This window comes from Panthera leo, chromosome B4 (assembly GCF_018350215.1).
Source record: "Panthera leo isolate Ple1 chromosome B4, P.leo_Ple1_pat1.1, whole genome shotgun sequence".
Classification (NCBI taxonomy): Eukaryota; Metazoa; Chordata; class Mammalia; order Carnivora; family Felidae; genus Panthera; species Panthera leo.
Genome location: NC_056685.1, coordinates 114,943,176 through 114,957,706, shown reverse-complemented (window position 1 = coordinate 114,957,706; position 14,531 = coordinate 114,943,176). Strand labels below are relative to the sequence as shown.

Below are 14,531 nucleotides of genomic sequence, written 5' to 3'. Positions count from 1 at the left end.
TTACTTGCATTTGCAAACCCTCTTGCAGCTGAACCGAAATCAGTGTTTGGATCATTGGAAGAAGGTGTGTGTACACTGGGGGGGCTGGGAACCTTGGGGTCACTGTAGACTTCTACCCACCACACCATCTAATCTTCAAAATTTGGCTCAAGGATTATTGTCTTCCTCAGTGCCTCTAGGCAGAGTTGAGGCCCACCTCTGTTACCCCCCACCGCCTCCAACAAAACACTCTTGACATTTGCCCAATGTAGTATAATATTTCTTTACAGCTCCATTCCCCGCCCCCCTCCCCGCTGGGCTGTGACTTTCTTGAGGGCAGGGACCAAGGTTTAGCCCTCTTTGTAGGCCCAGCACCTAGAACAGCAGCCAGCTCATTACCTACTTGCTGCCTGTGAGTGAGTGATGTGTCCGAGTCAGCTCGACCAAGAACAGAGTTCAAATTAGATTTGCGTATACTGCATGAAAAGGGCTGTTGATTGGAGCCCGGGGAAGTCCCAAGAAACGTCAGCGGTAGCTAGCCTGTGCTTCCAAAGCTTTTAGCCACGATTACCAGGGCCTGGCAAGTGCTCCAGAGAGAACCAGCACCACGGTGACGGTGAGGCGGATGAGCCACTAGGTGTCACTCCCGATTCAATAAAGACAGACCAGTTCCTTCGAGGGCCCTCTAAGCCTTTCTTGTGAAAGAAGCTGGTCAGTGGGTCCCACCCATTGTTTTCTTCTAGTTCACGCTCCAAATCGTCCTCTGTTCTCCAACTTCCCCCCACTGACACAGTCTGGGTCTAAAAAAGGACAACAGATCAGGAGTTACCAGGGTTGGGACCACCATCCAGTTCAGCCTCCGGATTTTGTAGATGAGCGACCAGATTGGGGGGCTTGTGAGGCTGGGAACAGAGCCGGGCTTCAGCCCCCACATTGGCCCTGAGCGCCCCTCCCTGCCTTCGGGCCATCTCCTGGAGGCACAGGGGTCCCGACTCTCAGCCTCAAGGGTGTCCTGGGCGATCCCGGGGCTGCCCCACCGTGTGCCCCCAGGACCAGAGCCAGGAGCTCAGGCCGCACTCAGTCCCTCTTCCTACACGGAGACCCAGCCCAAGGAATCCTGCTCCTGCACTTAGGAACTCAGGAAGGGGAAGGTGTCGTGGTCAAACGAGGGTCCTGCGGGTCCGTTAAGACCTGCCGTTGCGGATCGTCCCAAGCGATCTCTTCTTTCTTTGGATTCGAGGGATGGGAAGTGGGGAGCATCCAGCTTCCTGGGACCCGGGCGATCAGTATCTGCAATGAATCGCAGTCCTTCCCCTTAAGGCGGGGGAAGTTTGGGGCTGTAAGGGGGAGGATCGAAAAAGGCTTGTGAAGAACGTCTCTTCGGCAGGAGTTTGAGTCGGTTTTTCGTCCCTTCTACCTTTTCTCGCTGGAAGAAGTTGGCGTTTACTCCCGAGGTTCGGGACCGAGTGGGGGAATCGCCTCGCCGCACGTGCGGATGCCTTTTCCTTCACCCCCGGCAGGGGGCGCCCTCCCCCCGTACCCGCTCCCCTCGGGGCAGACCGGCTCTTCTCCCCACCCACCTCAGCCCTGGGCCCTGCCTCGTCCAGGCAGGCCCCCAACCCCAGGCCCAGGCGATAATTTCAAACTCATTTCTGTCTGACCTTGGGCACAGCCTTTGATTGGCCTGTTCCCTTGCTCCCAGTTGACTTACTGTTCACTTTGATTTTAAGTGAATATTGAAAATCATTCGCATTTCCTCGAGCACTGGGTAAGAGAGGTTACTTGGGTGGATGGGAATTGAACTAAAGAAGTTGGCTCCGGATCCAGACTCCTACCTGGGCTCATCCATAGAATTATCTACCAATACAGTAATTTCCTTTCAAACTTGCAAAGGGTTTTTTTCCCCATGTACAGCTTGACTGATTGTTTGTTAATCTCTTCCCTCTCTGCCTGAAAAGGTTGATTCATTTATTTTTAACCAGTATTTTTTTTAGTTTTTTTTCTTTTTAAATTTTTATTTTTGAGAGAGAGCGCGCGCACAAGTGGGGGAGGGGCAGAAAGAGAGGGAGACACAGAATCCAAAGCAGGTACCAGGCTCTGAGCTGTCAGCACCAGACCGGAAGCGGGGCTTGGACTCACGAACTGTGAGTTCATGACGCTTAACCGACTGAGCCACCCAGGCACCCCTTCTCAACCTGTATTTTATTGAGCACCTCTGTGCTTCAGGTACCAGGGTGAAGAAGGCAGGGTTGGTTCTTGAGTTTGGTGGAACTAGGGCTCTGGTAGAGGAGACATATTGAACAAATAAGTGTAGGAAACATTAATTCGTTATAACTGAGATATTTACCGCAAAGAAGCAGCACAGGCTCTGGGGAGAAGGTGGAGTCAGCCGAAGTCCTCTCCTGAATCTGAGCCACAGGTATTTTCCATGTTTACCCTGATGCTGTCTTCCCTCCTCTTCCTGCTGCAAACTCTTACAAATCAGGAAGCCCCAGGAGCAGATGAGTCAGTGTTTTCAAGGCTGCATGTCCCCATGTGAGGTAAACAGAGTCAGAGTCTTTCTGGAGTCTCCTCCCTCCTCATTTACACTCCTGGGAAGGGTGTAGCTTGGCAAGGCATTAACTATTTTGTGTGATGAAATTTACATTGCAAATTTCTTCTGATCTGATGATTAACAAGGTCTGAAAACAAGAAGACAGTTCTGGATAGGAATCCTCCTCCTCCTCCTCCTCCTCTTCTTCCTCCTCCTTTTCAGTGTTTATTGAGCACCTACTAGGTATGGGCCTGTGTGTTCAATGCTAAGGATCAAAAAAAGACACTAGAGGGGCTCCTGGGTGGTTTAGTCAGTTGAGTGCCTGACTCTTGGTTTCGGCTTGGGTCATGATCTCACGATTTGTGGGATCAAGCCCCACACCAGGCTCTGTGCTGGCAGAGGGAAGCCTGCTAGGGACTTTCTCTCTTTCTTCCCCTTCCCCCACTCAATAAATAAATAAATAAACTTAAAAAAAAGACAAGACACTAGAAGACAAAAGGGGGAATATGCTAAAAGGTGAGAGGTGGTATAGAATAATGGCTCCCAGAATTTGGGATTTTATGAACAGCTAAAAATGAGAGCTTTATTAGTTAAAATAGGTCTAATATAACAGTGTCTTAAATGAGATTTAAAAAAAAGTTTATCTCTACCATGAAAGGTAGGTGCTCCAGGTAGGTGCTCCCAGGTTGATAGGGCTGCTCTGCTCCAAGCAGCTCTCCAGGACCCAGAGACTCCTTCTGTCTTGTTTCTCTGCTATGTTTGACCTCTATTCTGAAGGTTATGGTCCTTTCAAGGTCCAAGATGGTTGCCCCAGTTCCAGTCATCACTTTCAGTAGGAAGGAGGAAAGGATAATGAAGAGGGGCAAAGGGTGGGTAGTGGGTAATGTACAGAGAAGGTTCCCAGATTAAGACTCATGTACTTCTAAGTTATTGGATAGAACTTAGTCACATGGCCCCTAAAGTTACAAGGAAGGTGGGAGATGCAGTTTTTATTTTGGTGAGTCACGTGCCCAGCTAATTACTGGAAATTCTGTTACTAGCAGTCTTTGTCATTGAGCCTGACTTAGGGTATCAGTGTCTAATTTTGCCAGTAAGTATAAAATGCCCTGGCAAATCTTCCCCAATATATCACAAATGCACCCTCACCGCTACGGGCTTTTGTAATTTTTCACCTTGAATGAATGCAACAGCCTCTCTCTGTTGCCAAGGTGATCAGTCCAAGATGTAAAGTTAATCATAACAGCCCTCTGCTTAAAATGTCTTGGTGGATCCCTATTGCCTTGAAAGAAAATGTAAACTCTTTAATAAGACTGGAAGTCCTGTTGTCATCTCACCCTGGTGGCTTCTGTAGCCTTATCTCTCGTGACTTTCCCACACGCACCCCACAGTCCAGGCATACTAGGTGGCTGGCAGTTGCCAGGATGCTCCCCTTCCACCTCCTCTGTCTGGAATATTTTCTTCTGCAATATCTTGGCAACTGGCCCATTTCTACAGAACTTTGCTGAGGTCAATCTTCATTGGAAAAGCTTTGCCAGTTCTGTGTCGTATACCTCTGACATCTCCCTCTCCCTCCTCCCCACCCCCTTACCTCCACACACAAAGCAAGATCTATTCAAAGAACAGGATGCCGTTGCCTGGGTAACAGTGAGTACCAGCCAATGGTTGAACCACCAGCCACGTTTGCAGTGGGGCTCCTGGATTTCTGGTTCGCACTGTTGGCCACACCCTTTCTTGAAAGACTGTCACTCTCCTTGGTCATTGCCTATTCCCCTGGCCCTCTCTTCCCCTTTTCTGTGTTTCTTCTTACTCTGCTCATTATGAAATGTTGATGTCTCTAGAGATCAGGTTTTGGTCTTCCCTTGTTATTCCACATACATGCCCCGAGATTCTTCATTCCCTTTTGTGACTTCAGGTACCACCCCCAGAGTTCTCATTCTCTACTTCCAAATTGGATTTCTCTTCTGATCCTTGGATATGAATGTCATCTATTGAAAACATGGAATAGGGAGGGGCAGTTTTCAAAAAGGAAGTAATGAAGCTTCACCCTCCCAGCCGACTCTACCCTCACCCCAACGTATCATTGCCTACTGCAGGCCAGGAGTCTGGGAAATGACCCTCTGCCTTTGCTTGATCCTTGGTGCAGGGTGTGCACTCATCTAGAAAGGGCCACCAGCCAAGATTTTCCCTCTGAGCACTTCTAGTCTCTGGCCTTCATGTCATTTCCCTCAGGAGCTCTTTCGGAGACAAAAAAACTTCCTCCCCATTTTTATCCAAGGCAAGTGTGAAGCAACAGAATACTCAAGACAAAAGACCCAACAATGAGTCAGGGCAGCTCCTGATAAAGGCATCCAGATGTCCCCCCAGGCTGCCACCTCCAGAGGGGCTCGTGCTACAGTAGACAGAGCATCTGGCTTGAGACTTTGACAGAGGTCCTGCTGAGTGAAGGTGAGGCGAGGCTGAACTTTCTGCAACCTGTGATCTTCCCAGAAGAAAGAAAGGGGAAAGCAGAGACTCACATGCTGCCTTCTCAACCCGGCAGCTACAACATGAGCACTCCTTTAAATAAGTAATTCCGGTCATTTTCCTGCTCATCATCTACCTCCAGCTTCCCTTAATTGGTCGGAATCCTTCCCTGAGCCTGCACGGTCCTCCTTCCTCCACCATCGTGTCCTGCCATGGTTGTCTGCCTTCTTTCCACTCCTCGAACACACCGAACTCTTTCTAGATGTAGACCTTACCATTTGCAATTTCCTCTGCCTGGAAAGCCTTCCCTGCAGCTCCTTCTATGGCTTACTCCTATTAGCCTTGGGTCTCAGCTCCAGGCTCTCCTCTTAAGGACAGCCTTCCCTGATGCCCTGGTCAACAGTGACTCTCCTTTCCCATAGCCACTCCTTGTCACATGTCCCCAAGTAGGTCCCTAGTAGGAATGACACGCTCTGAAGTCATCCTGTTTATTTGCTTGCTTACTGTTCATACATGTACAACCTCCTTCCCCATCTTGCTCACTTCTACAGTTCCTGGCACATGTATAGTAGGTGCTCTACGGATATGTGACAAATGAAGGGAAATAGAAAAGGAGAGCTATCACCACACTCCAGCACACACTGTTATTCAATGTTTGGGTTGTTGTTTGGTTTGTTGAGGCCTTTTATTGACTTGGGTAAATCTAATAGGGTAACAAGGTTGGCATGTTCCATAACAGATAAGCCACAGATGTGAGTATTTACATTGACTCTTGCAATCTGTACCCCATCCCACATATACCACAAGCTCTGGGTATGAAAAAACAATTTTCCTAGATGAGAGAGAGGCTCCATATCTCACTTGCCCGAGTCAGCTTCAAGGCAAACTTAATTCTATGATTTGGGTGGGACTCATTTGGGTTATGTGGAAATGACCTCCAGTGTATAAGACTGTCACTCTGACATTGATGAATGTCGTTGGTGAACGCATTTGTGTCCTTTTATTAAGGCTCGTGTTCCTGCTGGGAGTGTACGTATTTGATGGACATTCTGCGACAATGCTGATAAACCCCGGTTGGACCAAAAGTTTATCTCCAGTGAGGTTACCTTTTCCTCTTTCTTTCTGGTAGCTTTCTTTCTCTTTGTGATCACAGAAGATCTCCCAGGCTGTGTGGGAAAGAAGGGCTGCTAGCTCACTGGTGCTGAGACAAATTGGCCACCACCATCATCAAAACTTCATGTTGCGTGTTGTAAAATTTAAAAACTCTCAGGGAATATTATGACTTTTTCTTTTAAAAAATATACCTGAAACAACCCAAATGTCCATTGAGAGATGAATGGATAAAGAAAATGTGGTATGTACTGCCAGTGGAATATTACTCAGCCTTTAAAGCGAATGAAATTTGGGGGCATCGGGGTGGCTCAGTCGGTTAAGCCTCCGACTTCAGCTCAGGGCATGATCTCACGGTTTGTGAGTTCGAGCCCCGCGTCCAGCTCTGTGCTGACAGCTCAGGGCCTGGAGCCTGCTTCAAATTCTCTCTCCCTCTCTCTCTGCACCCCTCCCCAAAGATAAATCAACATATAAAAAATTTTAAAGAAAGAATGAAATTTTGACACGTGTTACTACATGGGTAAACTTCAAAGACATGCTAGGTAAAGCAAGATGGATACAGGAGGACAAATATTGCACAGTTCTACTTATGCGAGGTACTCAGAGTGGTCAGACTCGTAGAGACAGGAAGTAGACGGTGGTTACTGGGGGCTGGGGGGCAGCGGGGAATAGGAGGTTATTGTTGGATGTTGAGTTGGGGGTGGTGGAAAGGCCTGGAGATGGATGATGGCGCTGGTAGCATAACGGTGCGAATGTACCTGACGCCACTAAGCCGTAGCTTTAAAATGGCTAACGTGGTAAATTTGTGTTATGTGTATTTTGCCACAACAAAGAAATGTATGTCAGCATGTCTTTTCAAATATAGCTTTTACTTGTCTATTATTCCAACAGATGTCATAGATTGTCCTTGAATTGCTTTCTAAATATGTGCTATAAATTTGTTTACTTCAGAGTGACAGTTGGTCCCAAAACAATCTCAGGAAAAGACGTGTGTGTGCACGTGAGTGGTGTGTGTGTGTGTGTGTGTGTGTGTGTGTGTGTGTGTGTTGGAGTGTGATGGGATGTATACCACATGTATAAAAAGAGCTCAGGTGTTAACCACCGAGGTGGAGAAGTCACCCAGCTTCTGGCTTCTCTCTTTGCTTCTTCTGCATGGAGGTTTTGTAGAAGATTGTAAATGTCCTATTGACAAAATTCAAAGTCTGAGGCACGGATGTACCTAACTTTGTGCGTTCCAAGTGTAAAACTTTAGGTAAAAGCAGACGTATGAGCATTGGTCACCCATACGACTGTGGAAGTGAAATTCACTCATTTCAGAAATATTTATGAGCACATGATGTGCAGAAAATGAAGTCAGCATAACCCCTCAATTCCTATAAGCAGGACTGGCTACGTAAGTTGTGGGGCCCAGCACAACATGCAGATGTGCAGCCTGCTACAACAGCATGAAGAGTTTCAAGGTGATGACAGAAGAGCACTAAGCCAAGCACGGGGTACTTCCAAGCGCAGGAGTTGGGGGTGTGAAGGGCTAGGCACCTGCAGAGGGTGGGGCCCATGCAGCCCCAGGGCAACAGAAATGCTCCAGTCTGCGGACATTGTCAGGACAGCAGGGAGTGAACCCCAGGGGCTTCTCATTGTCACATTATATCGCATCTCACCTTGGTTTAAGTAAATCTCCTTTACGTTTGAATGTGCGTTTGAAAACCTGTTGATTCCACAGGTCAATAAACCTTCTTATGCCGATACTGTCCATTCACACAGATCACAGTCTTGTCATATGTGATTTCTGGATCTCCATCTCTACTCGCCCCCACAGTCAGTAGCATGCTGGGTAAGTATCTAGGTACCCGATATATACCCGTTAAAAGATTCAGCGATTGATTCTGGAGTAAAATATGAGTAGTGTAGGGTGATTATAGAAATTTATTTTCTGCTAGGATAAGGATGATTATGAGAATTATGATTTATACCTGCTATACACTGGGCACTGAATGAGTGCTTCATAGAAACTTTCTAATTTAATATTCTCACAAATAAACATCAAATAGGTAGTTTTGTCTCCATTTAGAGGTGAGAAACCGAGGTTCAAAGAGATGAGGAACTTCCTCAAGGTCACACAAGTGGCCAACGATGGAACAAGGATTCAAACCTAACTTCAGAGCCCTTGAAATTCCCACTAAGTTGTTAGGCTCTGTTCCCCACCCCACCCCCCAGCCCCCACATGTCCCTATGCCTCCTAAAATCTGATGAAAGAAACAGAAGCTGTTCTAAAAATTGAAGGGCTTGGGGCACCTGGGGGGCTCAGTGGGTGAAGCGTCCGACTTCGGCTCAGGTCATGATCTCACAGTTGGTGAGTTTGACCCCCGTGTCGGGCTCTGTGCTGACAGCTCAGAGCCTGGAGCCTGCTTCGGATTCTGTGTCTCCCTCTCTCTCTGCCCCTCCCCTGTTTGCACTCTGTCTCTGTCTCTGTCTCTCTCAAAAATAAATAAACATTAAAAAATAATAAAAAATAAAAACTGAAGAGCAGAAGCTTCCCACCTTGATGCCATTTTGAATGGATATCGTTTCTGAACGTAGGGTAAAAAATATTTGCATAGATAGTGGATCAGTGCACGTGATTACTAAAGTAACTACTCCAACTCCAAGTCTATCCAATTACTATTTATTGAGCCATTACTAAGTGTAAGACACTGTGCTCGGGGCTGAGGGGAATACAAGATAAACAGAGAAACTGCCCTCAAAGAGAAGGCTGAGACAAGCGCACAAATGGATGGAGAACAGAATGGAAAATGGTGTTTCCCCATCAACACCCAAAGAAAGTATGTCTGCCCAGAAGGACAGGGTAGGTTTTTGGAAGAAGGTGGCGTTTAGGGCTGGCCTAGAATGGAGGGAAGGATTCTGAGAGAAGAAGGAGCTGGGGGCTGTCCAGGCACAGCAGAGGTGTTTATTGAACAGATGCGGAGTGAACTCTGTGCAGAGGGTAAGTGCTGGGGAGCAGGCGAAGCTCAGAAAGTTAAGTCCGCACTGCTTCATGGGGGATCTTGGACCAGCCCTGGGGCACTTGTACTGCATGCAGGAAGGAGAGCCTCCGACAAGTTTCAACCAGGAGACAAACATGATTAAAGCCGGGCACTAGGAGACTGAAGCTGGCAGCTGTGGGAGGGAGGGCTGGAGGTCAAGAGCCAAGAGGGGAGAACTGAGGTCAATCTAGGTGAGAGATGGGAACGGTCTGAACTTGGGTGGGCTAAGGGGGTGTTTTAGAGACTCTTTACAGGACATTTCCTCATTAAAATGAAGAAAAGAAAAGAAAATCTGTGAAGCAGAGATCACATATATGTAAAATCCTTCTTTGTTTTGTGGAGTTTCTGGAAGGGAGACAAATTCAAGATAACCATCGCAAGTATTCAGCCTAAGGATATTTGCCTACAATTCTTGTTGGCTCCTGTGTGATCTGGCCCTCTCTGACTCCCCGGCAGCAGCCTGGCCTGTCAAGAAGACAGCAGTTGCACAACAAGGCAGAACCCACCGCATTAAACCCCTGCACTTATGTGGCTTCTCCTGGCACCTTCCACCCTGCCTGGGCAACTGTTCAGTTTGAAATGCACAAGTATTTTCAGTAAAAGGTCATTTATGGGGGGTAGAAAATCAAATCAACTAAACTGGTGAGTCAAGCCCATTTTAGATATCTTTGACACTTCAGGCACCCAAACAACCTCACGGGGCAGTGCTAGGCCAGAACAGTTTCTTAAGATCCCGAGGTCCGGGAAATGGGACCAGAAAGGCCCTGTCCTTGGCCTCCTATGGTGCTCCTTGTAACTAGAGTGTGTCATTATAGGAGACAGTGCAGTGACCAGGCATAGGGGTTTTGGGACCAAGGAGGAAAAAAGGCAGAGAAAAATATGACCCACCAGTATAGCCAAAAGTAATTAAAATAATGTTTTGTTTGTGAAATGCTAGCAGATTGGAAAACACCACGCCAATCAGAAAAGCATGTGGAGCCCAGGATGTTGTAATTTTCACCCTGCCTAATCTGCTAATGCATTCTGGAGCTCCAGCGACCACAGAGCTGTGTCTGCAGCGAAGGAAAGCAGAGCAGCGCATCTATTACCCCAAGAAGGGAAAATGCAGCAAATTCAGGAAAAGCAATACTTGGAAATGTCAAGCTCCACTTAGGGCTGCATAATGCTTTCAGGAGAGGGGACACAGACAAACAGCCATTGGGCGCAGGCTGGAGGACTCTGACAGAGACAATTTGGATCAGTAGACGCTTGTGTGTCTCAGCTATTCAGCCAAGAGTTACGAAGCTAGTCAGCTTCTTGGTGTAAAAAAGGAGACCCGGGGCAGCTGACAGATGGAGATGGTGTGGTTGATTCAGAAGTCCAGATTGGCTTTCATTCTCAGGGGCTTCCAGGGTTTCTATACCGCCTCCAAAATTAGAAGATCCTTTCTCTTTGTCTTCAGCAGTCTGTTGGGAGGCAGGCTTGTGTGCCCCACTCCTCACGATCCCTACAGAATAGAGGACCCCTCCCCAAAGGGCTGGGACCCTTCTTTCTTGTCTTCCTTGGGAAAGCGGGGAGGGTGCATGAAGTGGATCTTGCTGAGCACCACCCATTATCCGCACTGCCCCCCCCACCCCGACCCCAGCTCTGCCGAGTCCTGCGTTTGAGGGTCCCACTGCTGCCCGCCCTGGGACCGGTGCATACTTTCAATCCTTGGGGGGAAGAAAAGACTTTTCTTTTGGCCTTGGATCCCAACCAAGTCTTCAAACCAGCTTTCTCGGCAAGAACGCCGTTCTTGGGATCTTTGATTCTCGTGTTTTGTTTCTCCATTGGTTCAGAATCCAGAGGTGAAGAGAAATGTGATTCAATAACACCCTCAAATATCCCAGTGCTGTGGAGAAATCCACGAGGTGAAATGCCAAGTGTGAGTGTCAATAACATTTTCCTTGTTCCCCTTGCCTTGAGTTGCTACTAAGAAATAAGATCAGAATCTAGCATTGAGAGCACCTATCCTTGACACAAAGTTGTGTGTATAGCATGCCGGGGAGGCTTAATGTCGGAATAGGAAAGCGTGGAGCACCTAAGGCATGTCCAGTCTGCTCTGGGGAGAACAGCGCCCCCGATCTTTAGGAAGAGACAGTGCTTTAGGCCCCTACCCCCAACTCCAAACCCCCCATCACATACTGTCAGCAGTGGTCCAGCCCTGTCTTCCCTGTCTGTCACACTGGGCCACCTTGTGTCAGGTATACTCATGATCTACGAAGGTCTTTACCTTTGCCAGGGTGACATGGAACATTGTCTCCATCTGGTTTATGGGGCTGGCCCAAGGGCCTATCTGGGTCACCCTCCTGTGTAGAGATGTCTGGCAGCCAGAAACCTCAGCTCTGAAGGGTGACGGTGAAAATCACAGAAGCCAAGGGCTCACAGGGGAAGTCAGAGGGGACCTCTGAGGACAGCATCTTTAAACTTGGTGCAAAAATCACTTATCCCTCCTAGCTCAGCCCCTTACAAGCTTTCTGGTTCTTCTTCTTCCATGATGTGCTGATTTATGGGGAGGGGTTGAAATCAAGACAAGATTGGAAAATGTCACAGTAAGATGACCTATAAAATTATGGCTTAGAACAACCTTTCCATCTTGGATGGCCTTTTGACTTTAGGGAGATAAAAAAAAAATCTACCAAGGGGTAGGGATCTGGCTATGGCTTTTTAGTGATTAGATTATCTTCAGTGATTGGAGCCCTTGCTTGGGCTTTGAGGGGCAGCCTTGGAACCAGTTATGTAGCAGAGAGGAAGGGACACAGGCCTTGGGGCTGAACAGACCTGGATTCAAATCCAGTTTTGCCCCTTACTAACTCAGCAAATTACTTAATCTTTTGAACCTCAGCTTTCTTGTCCATAAAATGGAGATAATAATATCCATACCTCAATTGGTTTATGGTTAGAATCAAATGAGTAACATAACGAAGTTCTTAGTACACTGTTTAGTACACAATAAGCATTCAATTAACTATTTCTTTTTTTTTTATTGTTTCCATAAAAAATTACATCCCTTCTCCGTTAATACTCATAACTAACGATTGTAAGTGCTGATTATCTGCCAGGTTGCTAAGCAACAGTGACCCAGAGTTTCTGTATATCAGATTTTAACAGTGGCTATGGGCTTTGTCTTTCAGCCCCATTTGCATATTCTTTAACCAAATATTGAGAAACATCAGCATGTTGACCTTACCCAGACTCTGTGTTCATTTTTGGGTACTTTATGAGAGAAGAGGATGGTGATTATTGAGGGGCCTAAAATTCTTTACAGATATCTCAATCACTGTGCTTTAACGTAACAAAAAGTTGATTTCTCCCTTGCTTCAGTCTCTTCTGAGTAATCCTGGGCAGGCAGCCTTCTGTATAGTGTAGGAGTTGAGGTTCCTTCCACCTAAGCCTCAGCCCTCCTCTAAGGGCTTCAGAATTCTCTCCTTTCAGCTGTTGGTTGGAAAAAGAGTTGGTGGGGGAGCCGTCTACTTTTTAACCGCTCTGACGAGAGACAATCGCTCCCACTCACATTCCACTGGCGAGCATAAGACACATGTGGCTGTAAGGGGACTGGAAATGTATTTTCCTACTGATGGGGCAGCCATGGGCTTCCCCTGTGAATTGGCACCAGTCAGCTGCCTCTGCCACAAGAACTGTCCCTATTTACAGATGGAGAAACTCAGGCTTAGGAAACTTAATTAACTAGCCCAAGAGCTGAACCAAGAGGGGGTTGACTATAGAGCTTGCTGTGTTAATGGTCATTCCAAACTGCCTGTGACAGCAGGCAATGATTACAGGGGTAAGAAGAAGGAATTAGGAGAAAATGTATCCCTGGCTCATCTCTCTCCTCTGTTTGTGGCCACTCACCGGATGGAGCTCTTGAGTCCCACCCATTCTCGTTTCTCCAAGGTTTGCAGTTGAATTCTCAGGATGCAGAAAACAGACATGCAGCCCTCTATAATCTACTGTGAAGGTGTCTCATCCACCCATCTCTTCATGGCAAACCCATTTATTGTGACTCTGCCAGACAGGTGAGTTGGTTCTATTTTTAAGTGTCTCTAGAGAAATAGTCAGATGCTTCCTCCATAACCCACTCTAGTGTTTCAGTGTTCTGTTCCTATAGGAGACCCTGGGGTGCACCACCAGCTCCCGTTCTTTGGGCCAGTACACCCATCCTTCAGCTGCTGTTAAGTCTTGGCCACTATCCAATGTCAGCTGCACCGTTTCTCAAGAATTGTCCCTGGCCAGTGGGGCCTCCTCATTGAGAGATGCTTGGGAGATTATGCTCCCTCCTCCCTCTTGGGAGTGGTCTGCACCAGTGACCAACTGATACTAGGGTATACAAGCCTGGTCCCCTTGCCTTGAAGTGGCATGATTCCTTGGTGCTATTCAGGCTCCAGAGTTTCCTCTGGGGTCGGGCTGAGGCTAGACTTGCTCTGAGCCTACATTTTTGTCTTTTTCCCTGGCTCTTACCTGCTTCCCTAACTTCCTTACATCCTATCCTGAAATCTCTCACATAAGAATACCAATATCTGCTTCTAGGGAACCAGCTCCAAAACAGTACCCAACTAGGAAATTCTTATTCTCCTAATCACAGGCTATCCTTGGGGTTATAGAAAACAGCCGATCATTCTTTGCAACTCCCTCTCTATTTGAAGACTTTTTAAATGCCTGTTTCTCTCCCAACTTCTGTTCTCCAGCTCAACAATTCTAGCTCTGTTAACCACCCTGGTTTCATTTTAATGTCAACACCACTGCCCAGGACATGGGAGTCTAGAATTGAACCCATTTGGCAGGAAATGGGATAATGGAAGGATTGTTCCATAGAGCATCACTACTACAACTAACTATAAATAAAGATGAATGGTTTCACCAGCTCAAAGGACTTTCCCATGTGTATGTCATTCAGACATCATAGCTCTGTGGGAGGAAGTTCTATTTTTTTTAAATGAGGAAACTTGAGTAAATAGAGGTTAAGTGGGTTACTTAAATTCATGAAGCAAGCTAAAGACACAACTATCATAGCAAAGAGCAGAAAGAGTCTTTCTGACCTCCAGGCCTGGGCTCATTTGATGACCTTCATCCCTTCCCTGATCTATGACCTTGTATGGATCATTTTATGATTCTATTTCAGTGAAGAACTGTGTTTGGTGGATAGTACGAGAGACCCCAACATGGTGGTTTGAACACCCAAGCGTTTATTCTTCCACAAAAAAAGAGGACTGGAAGGGAAGCAGCCTAGGGGTGTAGGGCAACTTCACAAAGTCACCAGAGACTTGGATTCTTCCAACTTTGTTTCCCACTCTCTGAACTAGGACTTTCATTTTCTTGTCCCAAGATAGTTGATAAAGCCCTAACCATCTTAGGTGAGTTCCAGGCAGCAGGATGAAGGAAGGGAACAAGAGAGGCCTACCTTTTCCATT

The 14,531-nt window shown here is 47.1% G+C and overlaps 2 long non-coding RNA genes across 4 annotated transcripts; one reads left to right on the top strand and one right to left on the bottom strand.

Moving 5' to 3' along the window:
• Positions 1-2,127: 2,127 nt before the first annotated feature.
• Positions 2,128-13,961, top strand: LOC122223711. Of its 3 annotated transcripts, XR_006204414.1 has the most exons (5): positions 2,128-2,398; positions 7,847-7,916; positions 10,923-11,008; positions 13,018-13,139; positions 13,809-13,961. It is a non-coding gene; the product is annotated as an uncharacterized LOC122223711 (long non-coding RNA). The 3 variants fall into 3 exon arrangements; XR_006204412.1 differs by lacking the exon at positions 10,923-11,008; XR_006204413.1 differs by lacking the exon at positions 10,923-11,008 and having other exon boundaries at positions 7,806-7,916.
• LOC122223712 lies at positions 2,330-4,589 on the bottom strand. The gene is made up of 3 exons (XR_006204415.1): positions 4,320-4,589; positions 3,163-3,338; positions 2,330-2,660 (listed from the first exon to the last, which is right to left on the bottom strand). It is a non-coding gene; the product is annotated as an uncharacterized LOC122223712 (long non-coding RNA).
• Positions 13,962-14,531: the final 570 nt, after the last annotated feature.